Source organism: Ranitomeya variabilis, chromosome 5, assembly GCF_051348905.1.
Source record: "Ranitomeya variabilis isolate aRanVar5 chromosome 5, aRanVar5.hap1, whole genome shotgun sequence".
Lineage (NCBI taxonomy): Eukaryota > Metazoa > Chordata > Amphibia > Anura > Dendrobatidae > Ranitomeya > Ranitomeya variabilis.
In genome coordinates this window covers 235,906,271-235,927,238 of record NC_135236.1, presented here as the reverse complement: position 1 = coordinate 235,927,238, position 20,968 = coordinate 235,906,271, and the positions used below count along the sequence as shown (strand labels likewise).

At 44.2% G+C, this 20,968-nt stretch overlaps 1 protein-coding gene across 5 annotated transcripts in view; it reads right to left on the bottom strand.

The window, feature by feature from the left end:
• Positions 1 to 20,623, bottom strand: part of OTUD7A (OTU deubiquitinase 7A) — a 314,106-nt gene extending 293,483 nt beyond the window's left edge. For 2 of the 5 annotated variants that reach the window (XM_077263911.1, XM_077263915.1), the window contains exon 1: positions 20,230 to 20,623. The gene's annotated coding sequence lies outside the window, so the exon portion shown is untranslated. Of the gene's footprint in view, positions 1 to 20,210 lie in introns of all 5 variants that reach the window. The other 3 variants (XM_077263913.1, XM_077263912.1, XM_077263914.1) reach the window with 3 other exon arrangements.
• Positions 20,624 to 20,968: the final 345 nt, after the last annotated feature.

Here is a 20,968-nt window from a genome sequence, read left to right as displayed (position 1 = left end):
TTTTGGTGGCGGTAGTATGAAGGTTTTTTTAGGGGGAGGGGGTGGAGAGTGGGAAGTGTTCTACAGTATTTGTCAGCTTTATCATTTTGGTGTATATATAATTTGCTAAACTTATTAACTCTTTATTGGAAGGAATATATGGAATTCTGACAGTGTTTTATGTGGTGTAAACTTTACGCTATTGCACAAGCTGAAAAAATAAAGCTTAGGTCAGTACAAATATGGCAATAGAATAAATAAATTTGTTTTAAAATAAAGTACATATTAAAAAAACACACTTGTTTTTGAGTTTTCATATTCTTAGTTCTAGGAGTTTCACAATCAGCGGAGCTGCGTGAAAAATCCAACACAATGGGCAGCACTTTGAACACATTTTATAATGTGGTCATAAACTTGAAAATAACTCATGAAAGAATAAAATTATGTTAAAACCAAGCACACCATTGTTTTTTTGTGAAATTCTAAATAAGTTTGATGTGTCACATAACCCTCTTCCCATAGGAAAAAATAAAGTTGGATCCAAAATGGCCACCACCCATCTTAAAAAGTTTTCCCCCTCCCATATACTAATGTGCAACAAATAGGAAGTTGATGTAACCAACTATTCCCATTTTATTTAGGTGTATCCATATAAATGGCACACTATGTATAGTAAAGTGATGGCCTGTTACCATTTATCACAGCTAAAAATTCTAGACCCAATTCTCATTCCCATAATCTATGGGGATATGATTTCTGAAAAGAACATCCATCTCCTTTCATGTTAATGTATCTTTTAGGTTAGCTAAGCATTTTGTAGCTTACTAGTGATGAGCGAGTATACTCCTTGCTCGGGTTTTCCCTAGCCCGCTCGGGTGATCTCCGAGTATTTGTGACTGCTCGGAGATTTCGTTTTCCTTGCCGCAGCTGCATGATTTGCGGCTACTAGACAGCTTGATTACACGTGGGATTCCCTAGCAACCAGGCAACCCCCACATGTACTCAGCCTGGCTAGCAGATGTTAATCATGCAGCTGCGTCAACAAAAACGAAATCTCCGAGCAGTCACAAATACTCGGAGACCACCCGAGCAACGAGTGCACTCGTTCATCATTAGTTCTTACCATTCGCCATAAATTGTGATGTTGCTTTGTATTCTAAGGCCATGTGCACACGTTCAGTATTTTTCGCATTTTTTTCCGCGTTTTGTCGCTATAAAAACGCGATAAAAACGCTATCATATGCCTCCCATTATTTTCAGGGTATTCCGCATTTTTTGTGCAAATGTTGCATTTTTTTCCGCGAAAAAAATCACATCGCGGAAAAAAAAGCAACATATTCATTGAAAATGCGGAATTGCGGGGATTCCGCACACCTAGGAATGCATTGATCTGCTTACTTCCTGCACGGGGCTGTGCACACCATGCGGGAAGTAAGCAGATTATGTGTGGTTGGTACCCAGGGTGGAGGAGAGGAGACTCTCCTCCACGGACTGGGCACCATATAATTGGTAAAAAAAAAAAAAGAATTAAAATAAAAAATAGTGATATACTCACCTTCGATGGCCCCCGCAGTCTTCCCGCCTCTCAGGTGCATGCTGCCGCTTCGGTTCCTATAGCTGGTGTGTGGTGAAGGACCTGCGATGACGTCGCGGTCTTGTGATTGGTCGCGAGACCGGTCAGGTGACCGCTCACGTGACCGCGACATCATCGAAGGTCCTGCACACACACATCATCTATAGGAACGGACGCCGCTGAGGAGATCGGCTGTCTGCAGGTGAGTATAACCATTTTTTTTATTACTTTTAAACATTCTATCTTTTACTATTGATGCTGCATAGGCAGCATCTATAGTAAAAAGTTGGTCACACTTGTCAAACACTATGTTTGACAAGTGTGAACAACCTGTCAGTTTTCCAAGCGATGCTACAGATCGCTTGGAAAACTTTAGCATTCTGCAAGCTAATTTCGCTTGCAAAATGCTAAAAAAAAACGCAAAAAAAAAAAAAAAAAAATGCGGATTTCTTGCAGAAAATTTCCGGTTTTCTTCAGGAAATTTCTGCAAGAAATCCTGACGTGTGCACATACCCTTAAACTCAAAATCGGATTAGAATATTACTTGCTCCAAGTCTCATAGATCTCAACTCAGATTCGTCATTTGTGCGAATGTGTGAATAGATCCACGAAACTCTATGGATCCATGGACTGTGTTAAAAAAACCCTTGAACTGAACGAACAAGTTATTATCTTGTCTCCAGGGTCTAGATAAATCAAGGTGCTTGAGTACCGTCTCTCTCACGTCTAGATTATGGTAAAATGTTTCTTTTTGGTTTTTAGGGAACTGGCAAAATGACGGTAAAACAATCTCCTGATTCATATAATCTGAGACGACTTTAGGGAGAAAAGCCGGATCGAGTTTCAGTACTAATTTATCCTCAAAGATTTGTAAATACGGGTTCTGTACTGATAGAGCCTGTAGTTCCCCCAATCTTTTTGCCGACGTGATTGCAACTAAAAACGCGGTTTTAAGGGAGAGCTTCTTAATCTCTATGTCCCCTGATATGTCCCAGGATTGTTCACATAGAACATTCAGGACCAGATTAAGATCCCACGGTGGGACTGATCTTCTAATTAATGGTTTTAGCCTCTGGACTGCTCTAGAAAATCGACTAATCCAGGGGTGGGTAGAAAGAGAAAAAAAATCGAAAAATACACTCAGGGTCGCTATTTGGACTCTTAATGTACTTGGACTAAGACGTTTTTGAAATCCTGACTGCAAAAAGTCAAGAATCTTTGGGATATTCGGATGGTCAGTATCAACTGTCATCTCCCCACAAAATTGTTTCCATATTTTTGTGTAGATGGCTGATGTCACAGGTTTTCTGCTGGCTTGAAGGGTAGAAATGACGGCATCTGAAAGACCTTTTGCCCTCAAGAACTTCCGTTCAGGATCCAGGCCGCCAATTGAAGAGCTCCTGGATTCTGATGTAGAACTGGACCCTGTTGAAGAAGATCCTCTCTTTCTGGTAACAGGAGGGGGTTCTTCTACTGATAGCCTTCTTAACAACGGAAACCAACTTCGTTTCGGCCAGTGAGGAGCTATGAGAATGACCTTGGCCCCGTCCTCGCAGATCTTCCTGAGTGTTCTTGGAATCATTGCCAGAGGAGGAAACGCATACAGAAGACCGTTGTTCCAGGGTTGTGAGAAGGCATCGATCGCAGCTAGGCTTTCCCAGGGGTTTAGGGAGTAAAAGGTCTTTACCTTTGCATTTTGCTTTGCAGCAAATAGATCCACCGTCGGCTTCCCCCCAACGATGACAAAGATTTTTGAACTCGTTGTTCAGTTCCCACTCTGTAGGGGATACACTTTTCCTGCTGAGGAAATCCGCCAACTGGTTCTTGGACCCCTCTAGATGAACCGCCGAGATTGACAGTATCGACTTCTCTGCCCATCTGAAGATCTGTTCCGCCAGATCTTGCAATGCCATATGTCTTGGGCCCCCTTGATGCTGAAGCAAGGCTACAGTTGTCGTATTGTCTGAAAAGACTTTTACATGTTTGTTTCTCAGTAGATGTTGCGCCGTTAAGACCTTCCAAACTGCATGCAGTTCTCTGTGGTTTGATGATTTCTCGCTGTCCTTTCTTTCCCAACGACCTTGGAAATATCTTCCTTGAACATGACCTCCCCAACCTTGCTGACTTGCATCTGTCGTGACCGATACATTCGTGGTTTGAAGCCATGGTACCCCCAGCCGGAGGTTCCTGGAGAGAGTCCACCACACCAGGGATTTTTTGATCTGAAGAGAGAGTTTCAGCCTCCGATTTAGTGAGTTATGATTTCTGTTCCAGCTCCTCAGAACTCCCTGCTGAAGCTTCCGAGAATGAAACTGGCTCCAGCTCACGTAAGGGATGCAGGCCGTCATTAATCCCAAGACCTTCATCCCGTCTCTGATCGTATTTCGGCTCTGGGAAAAGTGATGGACCTTTTCTATTATGCCCTCTAGCTTGTCTTCTGGTAGGTAGGACATTCTTGTCTCTGAATCGAGCATGACTCCTAGGAATTTTATTCTGGATTTTGGTATTAGATCTGATTTCTCCCAATTTATAATCCATCCCAGACTCTCTAGTGTGGAAATGAGGGAATGACAGTTGATCTTGAGCTGGCCTACTGAGTCTGCCGCAACTAAAAAGTCATCTAAATAAGGAATTACCATTATATCCTGATTTCTCAGATAGGCGACCACCTCTACCATAAGTTTTGCAAAAACTCTGGGAGCAGATGCCAGGCCGAAGGGGAGACAGCGAAACTGAAAATGGTAGATCTTTCCTTCCATATTTACCGCGAACCGCAGAAACTTCTGGTGATTTAGGTGAATGGGTACATGGTGATATGCACTCTTTAGATCTAGAGTGCACATCACCATACCCCTTCCTAACAGAGGGATGGTTGACCGGATTGACTCCATCTTGAATCTTTTGTATAATACCCAATTGTTTAGGTGTTTTAGATTTATTATTGTTCTCGATTCTCCCGATGGTTTTATTATCGAGAAGAGATGTGAGTAATGACCTCTGTACTCTTCCAGAGGGGGTACCGGAACAATTGCCGCCATTTTTAGGAGGTCCTGTATATCTGACCACATGGGCGATGATGATTTTAGATGGGAGGTGGAAATCAGGAACCTTTCGGGAGGAAGAGATGTAAACTCTATTTTGTATCCCTGGGACACAACCTGTAGAGCCCAAGGGCTCGTTGTTATTTCCCTCCATCCTTCTAGGAATCTGGCCAGACAACCCCCTACTCTGATGGCGTCATTTCCTACGGTAGCTAGAACCCGAATCCGAGTAGCTCGAATCTTTGGTTTTAGGTCTGCTATCTCCTCCTTTCTGGTAACTCCATCTACCCTGTTTCCCTTTACCCCTGTAATCTGGTTTTTGATTAAAGCGGGGTCTCCGAAAGGGCTGGAACTTTTTAGGCTTTTCTTCCGGGAACCCCTTCTTTACATCTGAGGCTTTCTCTAAGATATCGTCGAGGACCGGTCCGAAGACCCTGCCCCCCGAAAAGGGTATCGAACACAACTTGTTCTTAGAATGCATATCACCCGACCAGCTTTTGAGCCAGATAGCTCTTCGGGCTGCATTAGATAGGGATTGACCCCTAGCCGCGAACCTAACAGACTCCGCGGACGCGTCTGCCAAAAAGGTGGTTGCCAGTTTTAACAGAGGCAGGGATATCAGAATAGTTTCCCTAGGAGTTTTGGCTGTTAACTGATCCTGAAGATCATCTAACCACAGGTCCATGGAGCGAGCCACCGATGTCACTGCTATATTTGCTCCAATAACTGCCGATGAACTCTCCCAGGCCCTTTTTAAAAGGCCGTCTGCCTTTCTATCCATGGGCTCTTTTAGGTTGGAAGAGTCCTCAAAAGGAATTGCAGTCCTTTTGGACACTTTAGCCAATGGTATGTCTATTTTAGGAATGTTGACCCATTCTTTAACTTCGTCTGGATCAAACGGAAAACGGAGTCTGAAATCTTTTGGGATAGTTAGTATTTTCTCCGCTTCCTCCCATTCCTCCAGAATCATGGATCGGATATGGGAATTTACCGGAAAGACCTTAGAGGTCTGTGAGCGTAAGCCACCGAACATCTCATCCTGAACTGAACAAGATGGCTGAGGCTCCTCAATTTGCACAGTATGACGTACAGCCTCCAACAGTTCTCCCGTGTCTGCAGCGGAGAATAAATATCTTCTCCCTTTCTCTGGAGGATCTCTACTCTCTTCTTCCTCCTCTACATCTGACACGGAAGAAGACAAGTCTCCTGATGAGTAATCGATCCTCGGCCTTTTCCTAGATCTCTCTGGCAGGGAGGCTTGAGGGAGTACCAGACCTGATACGGAAGACTGAACCTCCTCCCTTATCATGGCTCTCATATTTGTCATAAGAGAAGCCTGCTCTTCTCCTATGATCCTGCAGGTGCATGTTTCACACAGGGGTTTCTGCCAGGTATCCTTCAGCTTAGCTGCAGATAGGACACTTTTTATTCTTGCTGGGCTTCTTTAATGACTTGTCAGGCAAGGAGGCCGCCTATAAGTAATATATAGCAAACGCTAGTATAGTGCCCTTTTTTTTTTTTTTTTTTGTGGGGATCCATAGTACAGAGCTCCTGCCCTACTTACTAGCGCCATGGACTCCTGCCCCTCTGCTCTGGCTGCATCCTCCATGATCCTCTGGAGATCGCTTAATGCCCCCGCACATACCTTTTTATTCTGTTCCTCTCTTCTTATGTGCAGCGCTTCAACACTCTCTAACCGCTCCTCTTGCTGCTGCAGAGATGCCGCCCGCCCCCCTCAGCCGCAAACCGGAAGTGACGTGCGGCCGGAAAGTGAGCATGGTGCAGCGTGGATTGGCACCAGGGGGCGCGACGGAAGGATCGAGAGCACCCGGCAGGGAGAAGCGATCCTCATACCAGGAGCAGCGCTACACTGGTAGGCAGAGGGACCCTCGGCCGGGTGTCGGCCAGCGGGTGCCTCATGGAGGGAAGGGTGAGGCAAAGCCCCCCCGATCCACACCTCCCGCACAGAACAGTAGATCCTCTCGTCCGTTCCTATCCATAATAGGACAGGAAAAACACTGAAGGGTGGTAGGGGGAGGGTCCTTTTAACCTCTCGTGTTTCCTGTCCCATGATGGATAAGAAGGACGTCCTCCAGTGTGCTGTCAGGTGGTGACCTGGAAAATGGCGTTCCACAAATATGGTCTTCATGGTGCAACGCAAAAACAAGCTTCCCCAATTGATTTTCAATGGGGGCCATGTCCGTAAGCCGTGAAAAATATCTGGCTTGATATTTTTTCACGGCCATAAATACAGCCCTCGTGGTCATACGACGCTCCGACTAATTTTTGCAGCCTCATAGAAATGTATTGGGGCTGCAAAAATGGGCCGCAAAAACACAGCAAGTTTAAATGTAGTCTAAGAGGGCCTAAGATATTGTTTTTTTACGAATTAGGGTGTTTGTGTTCCAGACTTCTACTGCCTTAAATTTGTGATCCAAGTTAGCGTACTTCCTGTCAGACATCATCTTCCACTTCCACCCTTTCCCTATAACCAGTCTCTCAGATCTCTGCACTGCCGTACCTTGATCTTGGAGATGCCTATTTGAATCTGTGTCTGCAGAGTTTCTATTGTGCTTACGGACGAGTACGGTCAGTAGTGATTAGTGAGGGTGTATAAATATCCATACATGTATTATATATGAAATATTCACATGTGGCAGTTTAAGTGCAGAAATCACTGCAACCTTTCCCTTCATCTCAATGTGGCCTGAAAAAAAAACAAAACATGAAATAGCTACAGAAACAAACTCACATGCAAGAAACCCATTTTCCAACAAATAAATGTCTGCAACAGCTCAGGTACATGCGAATATACAAGCAACATACGAATAATGCCGATTTCACAAATCTGTGTGTATCATGTTTTGAGCATGGACCATAATGTATGGATTGGCATAGATATTTATCAGGCTCTTGTTTAGGTGAGGAAACTTACGGTACATACTCAAACAGATACACGATTGTGGGAAACCAGAATGTGGTCTTGGAGAGTCTCAATTTAGCAAAGCAATGTGCTCCAATGCCAAAAACCACGAATGGCTAACTATGTTATACATTTACAGCCTGTGACTCATATTGTGATGCCACAAGTCCTATCGTGACAATAAAAAGCTTTAGGCTTCCACTGTCTACCACCACTTAGGCTTCATCCAAACTAATTATGGCTAAAGTGAACGGAACACCGATTGCCAGGGAGCCCTATGGTCTCGGTTTGTTACACTTGAACAGTGAGTCCATGATTTGAGAAATTAAATGATAGATGCTGAACAGTGAGTGCAGAACAGCTGTCTGAATACGGCCCTAATTGTGTAAATCATCAGCCAAGACAGGTAAGTGGGGAACCCTTGTATTGCAAATAGGTCATACTTACAACCCACCTGCTCAAATATGGACACCTGAATAGCGGACACCCCCACCATAGGCTTCATTCAGACAAGTCTTTAGATTCCAACAGTAGAAGATATTGGCTCATTGTATTAGAATTCCTCAAATTCCATGAAGTTCCCTTTACATCATAATTAGTGATAAGCGAATGTGGTTGGATAACATGTTGCTATCGGAGCATGCTCGGGTGTTATCCAAGTATCCTGGGCATGCTAAACACTGAACACAGACTTCTCCCAGAACTCCATTGCAATGTTTGGAGTACTGGGGGTCCGGAGAGAGCCATATTTTCTATCTCACTAGTTCGAGATCCCACGCTTTCAATAGGGTTCAAGTTCGGAATAAAGTTCAGGTTGGGTACTAGAACCCGAATTTCCATGGGTCTGCTCATCCCTAGACAGGTTCTCTTTAAGCAATTTAACAATTTATAGATGTGGGAAACATTTTCCTAAGTCATACACTTAGGGCAGATTTCTGATAAATGACATTACCGCGCTCCTGTAAGCAGTCACTCATGGGACAAAAAAGCGTTCTCAAATGTTAGAAGTTTGATGCATGTTTGCATCATGGCCTCATAGAACCCATTCATACAATAAAAACACAAAACGCTTTAATTGTGGATAAAAATGGCCGTGTAGTTTATTTAGGGTTACATAAATTAATTAATCACCAATAAATAAACTCCATAAATTATAAAACCAAAGTACCAAACTTTTCCAATAAACCAATCCACCCAGACATGGGTGATTTTCCCACAATTAAACTACACGACAGTAAATTTACAAGAATTCAGGGGAGGGAGGGTGGGGTCTTCTTTATCTTCTTCCGCTGACAGAATGACCAGATACCACAAAACAGGTGTGTATATATTCAAAAAAAGAGCGGCAAAGCTGCTAACAGCCAATAGAAAACCGTTTCAATAGCTGCCAAACATACCAGAAAAAACTGGATAAAACCAGTGTCACACTTTCAGAGATGACTGACCTGACCTTTATTTGACCTTTCTTCTGACAGAAAGTCATATTAAATGACAGGGTCCATGAGGCCATGAGACCCCCGCTATATTTCTTTCAGGTTTACGCGGGGGGGCTAACATGGCCTCATAGAACCCATTCATACAATAAAAACACAAAACGCTTTAATTGTGGATAAAAATGGCCGTGTAGTTTATTTAGGGTTACATAAATTAATTAATCACCAATAAATAAACTCCATAAATTATAAAACCAAAGTACCAAACTTTTCCAATAAACCAATCCACCCAGACATGGGTGATTTTCCCACAAGGCCATGACTCAGCGAGACATGGCCCCCCCCAAACCACACAGCCATTTTTCAATGATAGTTTGTAAGTCCAAATTAAAAATATCAAGGCCAATATCAGATAAATGAACCAAATCAGGCCTATAAAGGCCCAGTAAAAAACCCTCCAAATCCAAATGCCGGAATGAAAACCCTGAAATTAAAAGAAAAAATTTTTCCATGGATTTATTGACCCTTCTCCGGATTTTATCTAAAAAAGAAAATTAATTGTTGTGCCACAAAAGTCTGGGAATAATCTTGAAAAAACAAAGTTTGAATCAGGCAGAATTTGTTTAAGATAAATAAAATCGGATCGCATGGCCGATAATAAGTCAAGAGTCCTGATTTTTCCAAGATCATTCCCAGCTACATGAAATATAATTAAATCAGGGGAAGGAAATTTAATTAGCCATTTCTTCACTTCAGCAACCAGGCAATGCCATTTCAAGCCGCGAACTCCATGCCACCAGACCTGAATATCAGAAGGATTAAAGGATAAATATTTAGTATAAGATCGTTGGCTGGCCCTCTTCCTGGCCCAGAAGATAAAAGAGTGTCCGACTATCCAAATGACTAGCGGACCTGAAAGAAAAACAATAATTAATAGTCATAAAGATCATGTCGTACATATAATTTGAACCTTTTGGAGTTCCATCTTCCCAATTCCTTTATCCCTGAATCAGAAAGCCCGGCCCTAGAGGCCTCCGTAGCTGCTCCGATTCTAAACGAATGAGATGTGATTTTAAGGTGTTTTTTACCCAAAAAGCTTAAACATTTCTTTAGGACAAAATTAAATTGAAAGACCGTAACCGGAGAAAAATCACTATGAATGAATAATGGGCCCTGTCCCATAGGTCTGACCTTAATCCAATTTGCCATGTTATCAAGAGGGCAAATGATTGAGACATGGATTGCTTTAATGTTCAACCTAGATCCCCTGCCTAATTGATCTGTCTTTAATTTTATTATAAATAAAATTAAAAAACGACTCATGAATCTGGACATCCAAAATCATGAGTCCCGAAGGCTCCGATTTCTTAACAGAAACCACCTCACCAACGCGAAGTGCTCCAAAAAAGGACAGAGAAAAAATAGAGCTAAATAATAAGGCTTCCTCAAAACTTACATAAACGTGGATGAGACAGGAGCACAATTCTTTCAATAAAGACAGGGAAATAGGTGGTCTCGAGTCAGGTATAAAATTGGTTTTCCTAAAGCCTTTTAAAAACTGCTTACTGGGAAAAGATTAGTTAAAGCAATACTGCCAGAAAGTTTAAAGGAAAAATGAAACTCCTGCTAGGCATTTCGCTATTGCCGAGTAAGACAAACCGTTTTCTACTATCGATTCAGCAAACTTTAGTGCTGCTACCGGATTAGAAACTGTTGGGTCAAAATAATGTAGGTTGCAAAAATTGTTCCATTTCAGCCATGCAGCCGAATAGTCAGCCCATGATCTATTAGATAACGATTTTTTGATAAAATACTGTATCAGAGTGCAACCATGTCCCAAATTGAAAGGGGTAAGAGGGTCCTTCCGAATCCACGTTGGGAACCTGCAGGAAAAAATTCGACCACTGACGATTTTGTAAAGAGTCAGTTATGAAAAGAAATTTGCTCTTTCCCAACTTTGCTTTCAGGCATTGTAAGACCAATTGTCTCAAAATTCTGTCAGCAAAAGTATTTTTAGAAGATAACGTGTTGATAGAAAAAAAAATAAAAAATAAAAAAAATAAAACTACTGCCTGGTTAGTGGAAAGGAGTAAAATCCTGGAATTCTGCATTAGTGATCCCCAAATAAATATTCCTGCAAAAATAGAAAATAAAAGTTCCAACACATTACGTTTGAAGATAGTTTCTTAGACACCCAACTTATTGGCCACTGGATGGACATCCAATGAGAGTCAAATAAAATACTGAAGCCACACTGGCTATCCGCTGTGAAAAGAAAGGGAAAAGAATCGCCAGAGACAAAAGATCTGCCATTATGCTCTGACAAAAAGGAGAGCCAAATTCTAGCATCTTCCTTTAGGTCAGAATGGATACTAACATGCGAATGAGGTGAAGATACACCTTTAGTGGCATCCTATAAACTTCTGCCAAAAGCCCGACCTATAGGAATGACGCGAACCGCAAAATTCAATAGACCTAACAATGATTGAATTTCCTTAAGAGTGACCTTGCTCTTGGCTAAAAAATTTGATAACGCAATGCGCAGTTTAAAAATTTTCTCATCAGGAAGTCAGATTCCATTTTTTGATAATCAAGAGTGATTCCCAGAAACTCGAGGGATCTAGGCAGACTAACTGTTTTTTTTTGTTTGTTTGTTTTTTGAGCAATAGGAACACCAAAGTGCTCACACATTTGGATAAATTTATTGAGGGTATCTTCGCATATTGAGGAACCATAAGGACCGATAAACAAAAAATCGTCTAAATAATGGAGGATACCTGCATCCTTACAATTAGTTTGTAAAACCCAATGAAGAAATTAAGAAAAACTTTCAAAATACGAACATGACAAAGAAAAGCCCATTGGCAGGCACTTATCAAAAAAAAAAAAAAAAAAAAAAAAAGCAGTCATCAAAATAAAAATCTAAAGAATTAAATCCACACGGGTGAACAGGAAGAAGTCTAAAAGCAGACTTAATATCTGACTTGGACATTAAAGCATTAAAACCAAATTTCTTGAGGATAAGTGGTGAATTAGCCGGAAAGAGCCCTCATCTATTTTTTTTTTTTTGGCATAATACCCAATGGTGATATATGGAAATTAACAAACAGCGGGGTTAAAAAAGAGCCTGAAACTCTGCTTAATTGAATTTCATTAATAATTTTATCCCTAGCTACCTCAGGGTGAGCCTTTAAAGAGGGTAAATTAGGAACAACAAAACAACCCGCCCCTTTAAATTGTGGGATAAATAATCATTCAGAAAAACCATTAAAAAGCAGCTCACTGGTCTCCTGGTTGGGATATTTGCTTAGCCATACTGACATGTTTGCCAGAATCACTGGCATCTGTGCTTTTTGAATTACGTGAGGACTGTTGAGCTGCTTGTTACTTAAAACATTTAGACATAGGGTGTGAGTTACCACAGAACGAGCATTCATGGCGGAATCTACAGTTGTTCCACTTACAAAAGGAATCGTTGAAAGCGAAACAAACACCGCATTTACTTGAACTAGAAGGGGTGAACGGATAATTTGTGCCTGAAAGCTTCATCATAATTCCAGCTTCCAGGATTATGTCCAAGTGCTGAAATATCTTGCTGCAGAAATGGGGAGATTTTTCACCCAAAACTGCAGCAAAAACAGAAAAAGCTTGCACCCAGTTATTGAAAGATTTAAAGATGGATAAAATGATTATTCCAAATAAGCTCTTTAACAGAAGGGCTTAAATGGAATCCTAAGGGAGACAGCTCACATGTCAGAGCTTCTTTAAAAGAGTTAACAGGGGCGGTGTTAGCTGATGAAATGTCAGAGATTGCAGCACTGTGTACAGCTGATGTGACAGCAAGGGGGGGGGGGGAATAGCTTCTTTTAAAGTTTCAGCTAACACTTTCTTTATGATGTCTTTTTAATGTGAGTGTGGGACAGACAAAGAAACATTGAAAGTCTCACCCCTTGATGAATGCTGGTCGTTTCTCTGCTCCATACAGCAGCTGGAGCTCGAGCCCTCCATGTTGGGCAAGCTCATATGGGAAGCTGCTGTAAGCGGCGTTTCTTCATCCTCTTCTGAGTGTGATGACAGGGGATCCTCCCGAACCGGTGGTCTGGACCGCAGCAGCAGAAGCCACCGCTGTTGTAGAATCCAATGACACCGCAGCGCTTTTACGGCTGCTGTGTGTTGAAGACATCCCGGCCGCTTCAGATGAGGCGGTCGGCGCTCTGTCATGACGCTCGTGGTGGAAGTCTCGCGCTGGGCTGCGAGAATTCTGAGGAGGGCGGCGCCGCAACTTCCTTCTTCCTTCTTGGACACTGCGGCTGGAAGCAGGCGGCGACGCCGAAGGAGAGTATGGGGTCCTTTGCCTCCTGCGCCTCCCTGAAGCGGTGGGTGTCGGCAGGACCAGAGAGGCTTGACACGGCGACCGAAGGGTATCTTCTGGAGGATGAGGGACAGCATCGGCAGGCGCTAAGATAGGTTTCATAGCCAGGCACTGCCTCAGCCAGTCCGCTCCATCCTCGCCGTCGGCTCTAGTCAGGAGCTGTTGCAGGAGATTCTCCATCCTGGGGTATGTGTCTTCTTTATCTTCTTCCGCTGACAGAATGACCAGATACCACAAAACAGGTGTGTATATATTCAAAAAAAGAGCGGCAAAGCTGCTAACAGCCAATAGAAAACCGTTTCAATAGCTGCCAAACATACCAGAAAAAACTGGATAAAACCAGTGTCACACTTTCAGAGATGACTGACCTGACCTTTATTTGACCTTTCTTCTGACAGAAAGTCATATTAAATGACAGGGTCCATGAGGCCATGAGACCCCCGCTATATTTCTTTCAGGTTTACGCGGGGGGGCTAACATTATTTTACATATCTATGTTGTGGCAGTTGTTGTAAGTGTTCTCCAATATTCTCCCGTGACTAATGCCTAGATCCTCTGAGTGGCAATTGACTGCCACCACCGCACTGGCTTCGGCACATCGCATACTGTACATACGATTTGCCTAAAAAACTAAAAACAGGCAGTTAGTTGCTGGCTACTTCCTGTTGTGCCCAAAGTCAAACTCTGGCGGCAGAGAGCGGCAAGTGACTGCTCCCACCAGCAATTCAGTGGCATCCGGTTACGTCACGTCAGCAGAGCAGTGGCCTCTCTTCTGCTCTCTTCTGTTGACTGCTGATGTCGTGCTGATTGACCGTCGGCTTCCTGCTTCCTAACTATGGGGAGATGACTGCCAATAAGCATGACGTTGGCAATCACGCCCCGTCAATAGAGCAGCAAGAAAGATGAAGAGCTGCTCTGTTGATGTTGAGCACTCTGACCCCGCACTGGGCAGAACAGTCAGGTAGTTAGCAAATACCGGTTGTTTTTTTTGTTTGTTTGTTTTTTTATACTATGGGCTTAAAAACTGAGTCCTGGATAAACCCTTTAAGTGACAGACCCTTGCTATAAATACAGCTGAGATTTATGAACTAGAAGGAAGACTTGGGTGAGCAGCCAGGCAGGATGCCAAACTCTGCGAGCAGTGAAACCCAAGATTTCAGCGTGCACTCACTGAGGTTCTGTAGTCAGGAGACTGCGGAGGTGAACAGTTTCTAGTTACAAACTTGCAGTATGATCCTTTCTGGTCACAACTGCTGCACCAGCCAATTCTCGGATCAGGGTAGCCTACCATTACTGCTATGTGATGTTTAGCCTTCCCTCTTATTAGTTGATTGAAGGTTTGCTTATCTAGCATACTAAAATGTAAGATCTAAGAATGTAGATTTTGCATCGCTTAACTCTTGCAATCCATGCGAGTTCCAAATGCAGATATACCAAGCAAGCCAACAAGGAACTATGAACCGGCAGATGCCAAAAGAAAACCCATCATACTCCTATTTTCTCTGCAAATTCTTAATATCACATTTATCGTAAACGCCATTAATCCCGAGACAGACGGTCGTGAATCACTGCTTACTCAGCATCTAGTAGCTCCAGTGCCAAAATAGCAGCAGACTGCCGGCCTTTTCATGGTCCAATCCCGGCCATATAAATCATGGAAGAACAACTCAAAAGAGCAGAAAATCAGTCTTCACTAAAATGTGTCTGCAGCCTGAATAACCACAAAAGGTGGCACATTCATAACAATCCCTCCAAGCTCTGGAAATAATAGGGTTAAATGGAACCTGGAATCATGAAAATGCCGTAAAATCTACCATGTTATAGAGTAGGGGGCGCTGAGCAGTTTTACGAGAAAAGGTTCAGTATAATTGGCGATTCCATCATTTAATCCCCTGCTCTTTCTGGGATTTTCAGTCCAGTGGGCGGTCCCATCAGTGACTGACAGCTAATCTGTGTGAACACTTATACAAAAGAAAGCTGTCAGTCACTGATAAGACCCCCCACTGGACCCAAAATCACAGAAACTATTAGAGCACAGGCTATACGGAGTAATTTCTCACAAAACAATTTATCAGTCTGCTCCGCTCTTTGCTCTATAACATGGGGCCTGCATTTTAATAACAGGTTCCCTTTAAAAATACTAAAACCCTGCAGGCAGGTACAAGGTTTGCCCAGCTCGTTAACTTCATAAGAGTGTGTTATATAGCTTCCACCGTATGTAAATACATTCTTCACATGTAATTAGCAATATATTACAACTTTCTAATAAAGATCGACCTTAACAACACTGCAGGCTCCTGAGCTCAGGTTTGTCAGCACCCCCTGCTTGTTCAGAAGCTGCTCTTTATCATGCGATAGGCTTTTTGATTAGCAGGCACTATACCATAACCTCATGCTGCAAAATGAACCGATGAATAATATTGGAAAGCATTACATTTTAAGAGATCCGTTAAACTATTCGGCATATGCCCCATGACTGGCTCCAAAAGAAACCAGAACATTTAATGCAGATTATCAAATAGGATCGGTAAAGACTAGTAAATTCTGCAGGGCTCAACCGATTCTAACCACTGAAATACAGGAGATCAAGAGAGAACAGGAATACTAGGGAGACCTAAGGAAAGGAAGTCATTCTATACTAAGGCATGCTCAGCCAACGCTTAGAAATAGTAAAAAACAATAATAATCAGAGTAACAAGCGTTGCTTACTTTTTACTAAGACACACCCCACCCAAAAAAAGTAAAAGACCAGTTAGGCCGGGTTCAAATTAGCGTTTGAGTCTGCAGTGTGGTGCTGCAGACTTCTTTCCTTAAGCTCCGCATGCGTCCTGCGTACCTATCTTTAACATTGTGTACCCAGGGACATGCGTCCGTATGCAAGTTTTGACGTGTCCGCTGAAAGCAAGAAAATGCAACATTTACAGCACATCCTGTACTGTACCCAATGTAATATATATTTTACGACCAATACAGTATAGACATGCTTCCATTCGCCTCCTTTCAGATGCAATCCATTTTTAGGTGGATTAAAAAAAAAAAAAAAAAAATGTATTCTGCACAACTGTTTGTCTGACCAAACAAAATGGATAGCAACTTAACTAAAGCAATAAGCAACGGGTATATATACACCACTTTGAATCAGTGGAGTAATAGCAGAAGTGGTAATAAAACTTAAGTTTTAATGTAAAGTATACCTTAAAATGTAAAAATTGCCCAAATTCATTAAAGTGCAAACTAGTGCAGTGCCACACACTAAAACCAAAGAATAGAGTGTTAGCACTGACCAACAGATAGGATCATTTTGATTACGGTAATTGGGCAGGATCAATATGATTCTATTTGACATGTGTCAATCAGTACATGGGTCAGTTCCCATTGGGTGCACAAATTAGACAAACATCACTTTATAAATAATAGTTTGGAACAGTACCTTTGTTTACTACAGAACCTTGACCATCACCATATGAACTTGACAGTCCCCATCTTCTGGCTGGTTGAGTGAGACTGTTCCAAACTATTATTTATAAAGTGATGGTTGTCTAATTTGTGCACCCAATGGGAACTGACCCTTGGGCCATGTACTGATTGACACATGTCAAATATGATCATTTTGATTAGCAAATTAACTCTCCTGACCTTAACTCTATGGAGAATCTATGAGGTATTGTCAAGAAGAAAATGAGAGACACCAGACCCAACAATGCAGACGAGCTGAAGGCTGCTATCAAAGCAACCTGGGCTTCCATAACACCTCAGCACTGCCACAGGCTGATCACCTCCATGCCACGCCACATTGCTGCAGAAGGAGCCCTGACCAAGTATTGAGTGCATTTACTGAACATACATTTCAGTAGGAAAACATTTCGGATTTTAAAATCATTTTTCAAGCTGGTGTTATAAAGTATTCTAATTTACTGAGATAATGACTTTTGGATTTGCATTGGCTGTAAGCCATAATCATCAACATTAACAGAAATAAACACTTGAAATAGATCTCTCTGTAATGACTCTATATATGAGTTTCATTTTTGTATTGAAGAACTGAAATACATTTTTGATGACATTTTAATTTTGTGAGAAGCACCTGTATATACCAGCCAGATAAACCAGCCATGATGCCCAAACCACAAATCAGAGCCCGGTTGCCCGATTGCAGAACGCGTTTCAGAGAAAATATTGATAGAAGATTCTGCTGGGGACAACAGGGAGAGGAGACTAGTCCGGTGCTGCCCCCACTGCCCCTCCAGGTGACTGACAGGTGTTTCCTATGCAAGAGACCTGTCAATCCCATATCGCGGCACTGGGAAAAGCTGGCCAGGGGTAGATCCAGACTAATCTCAGCTCGCCCTACAGTTCCCAGCCAGCTTCAGTGAAAAATAGAACTGGCAGCAATTCTGAAGCTCGGACTCATGCGGCCTGTGGTTTGAGCAGCATGGATCGCGCTCCCTTTGAGAACCACACATGTAGACGGGTTCCAGAAGCAGCAATCCTTCTACACATAGGAGGGTGTGCGCACTGTAGATGCACTGGATGGCATGAGGTCAGTGGCAGTCATGAAAAGCTTCACTTGACAGTAGTTCAAGACTGGTAATATTTTCTGACATGGTCCCTATGATCAGGTATGGACAAGCATTGTAGGCTCTTTCAGGCCGGGGCACACCAGCATATGGCATTGGATGCAATGTGTTAATGACCCTCGGCTCCTGCTCTGCTGCGAGTGTGATCCGAGTGCTCTGTGCTCCGAGCCGCTCGCATCAGAGAATCCCAGCACAGGTGTGGAGAAGATGGAGAAAGTAATTTCTCCATCTCCTCTGCTGCCGGCGGGAATCGCACTGCACTCAGGCGACATCTAAGTGCAGTGCGATTTTTTTTTCCAGTCTTATCTCAATCCGATCAAAGCTGGGGAAAAAAAAAAAGCACAGGTGAGCACACAATCATAGCAGAACATTGGTCTGAATGCAATCCGATTATTTTTATCCGATTGCATTCATCCGATGTATTCCCTAAGAGCTGGCGCGTGGCTTTATGCAGGGTTTTTCCTCTGGTAAGTAGCAGTAATAAGTCCCTAAAGCCTGAGTGGGTGATCTACACCGAAATATCTGGTGTCTGACTCTTCTACCTGGGCAGAGAAATGCGGGAAAGAAGAAAAACCGTCGGGATAATAAGGAGCAAGAACGTATGCAGAGCTATACTGCCGCGGCTATGGACGCAGTCCTGCTACGCCCCCACCTGTGCTGCGGCAGTCAGTGTCTGACGAAGGGCCGGATAGGACGAAACGTTAAATATTCTGTTGGATTGTCATTAGAAACTTTTGGTTTCCCAGTATATTTATGGACTGGACCCCACATTCTCCTGGATGGAGTGCCGTATATTCCTACAGCAATGTGTAAAGAATGGTGGGAACCACATGCTCTGTACCGAGCCAGTCACCTAGAGGAAAAGGAAGCCAGAGCCTCTCGGCAGCCGGGACTCACCGAGGTGCAGACCTGTGACAAGCTGTAGGACAGAGCTGCTGATTCCGCTCGGTTATTACGCAGCTTAGACGCTGCGCTCGGACTTTGCATTTTGGAGCCGTTGTTGTACAGTTTGCAAATATAACGCGAGGCCCCTTTGATTTCCACATTTTTTGGTTCCTTAATGAAGGAAAAAACAAGTTTGCAGCTGTACCACAAGTCTGAACACAGGCCAACGGCTTTAGCCAGCGGCTTTAGCGGAGCGGCCAGCCATCTAATGTGTACGGGCACCTAGCGCCGGGCCCGCAGCTGGCACTGGGCAGCTGGATTTCAGCAGGGACGCCATCAGCAGAAATGTCCCTATTGTGTATATCTGGCAGCTAGGGCCTGCAGCCACCCATGCTCCTACTGCTGAAGCCACCTCAGTCACCTGCATGGGAAGGGTCTGGGACAAGTTTCGGAAACATATCTGACAATTAAACACCACCTCACCCAACCACAAAATGTCTACATCCAATGAACACAGGCGTCCAAGAGGGAAGGAGCCACTATCCCCCCAAAGCATGCGGAACTGTTCTTACATAGGGGCCCCTCTTGTCAGTGTCTGCTCCTGAGTGAACACCTGCACCCTGGGCGACATCTCCAGAAACATATGGAAGAGATGGATCCAAACGATCGTTCATGAGATGGAGCAATTTACATCTATATTTAGAAGAATATTGTACATTATTGACCCACACCGGTCGTCCATAATATCCATGTGCCCCCTCCAGGCCTGATGTACCATGGACAGTGCCCGGGCTACACACAGATGCCAGCCGACATACTGCATGGGGATCTGATGGATGTAGGGGACATCGGCCACATCCGAGGTGGCCCAACACCTGCCGTTCATTCATTGCATTCTGGCTAAATGGAAATGGCCCAGACAACCCTCTATGCCATAACCGGTCAGGCTGGCACTCCGGCAGGTAGGGTCCCCACCTGGCTGGCATTTTTCTACATGCCACCAGTATAAATAGTCTCTCAGTGTATACCATACACCCGACATGACGAGGGCATGTGACGCCGACAATGTGACCCTCATTTAGCATCACGTGACACCACAAAAGATACAGGTATTCCACATAGCACCCTGATGGCACCACAAGTCCCATGTGACACCCACAATGGACGTGCAGACAGCACCCTGGCACCGCGTATGGGGCTGACAGGGCAAATACCGGGGCTGTTTACACAGGATCCTGTGATGTGACATGTGGAGGATGGCTGGTGCCTGCTGCAGCGCACATGTGATCACCATCCATGAGGAGATCCCGGGCACTGGAGGTCACACGCCGGCACTGCAGCCCAAGGTGATCACACACTGCGGAGCGACCGGCGATCGTGTCCCAGCTCGGCACTGCAGACTACAATGCCCAGCATCCCTGCCCCGCTGCTGCGGACACGGCTTACCGGATCAGGCGTCCTCGCCATCCTCCGTGCAGCGCATCGCATCTGGCTGCTGCAGCGGGCTCCAATCCCAGGCGCGTACACAGCATCCGAGCCCGTCTCACTTCACCCTGCAGAACCCAGAGACAGCCCCCTTGTCTTCAAGACGTGTGACATCACCGGCCTGGACTCCTCCCTCCCTCCCGGGCGCTACAACGCGGTGAAGGAGAAGAACCGGTGAATGACACCAGCGAGCTTCGGGGCATTGGCTCAGCCACCTGCCTATCACGGCGCGGTGGTCGTGAACACAATCGCCCAGCAGGTGGCGCGGCTGAGCGAGCCAGAGAACAGGGGGCGGGGACACATGGGAGACAGGGAACATGCGGCGACGTGCAGGCTGGGATAGAAGACGAGCTGTGATTGGCTGTCGGTTTAAACCCCGTAAATACTCTCAGCTGGTACTGAGCGCCGCATCCTCCCAGGGACCGGTGTGTGCCCGCCCGTGCCCGCCTCCCACACACGCACCGGGCAGCAGTGCAGGAGTCCGGCTCTGACCCCATGTAGGAAATGTGCTGCATCAACACAAGAGAACGGCTGTAGTTGTGTTTTTAACCCCTTCTGTTGTGAGATTTTTTTTTAAAAAAAGATTTGCTTCTCTTTGTTTTTTATTCCTCCCTGTATTCCAAGAGCCCTTTTTTAAGTCAATGCAGCCATATGCGGGCTGTTTTATTTTTGGGTGGGGTGGGGTTTTGCAGGGTGAGTT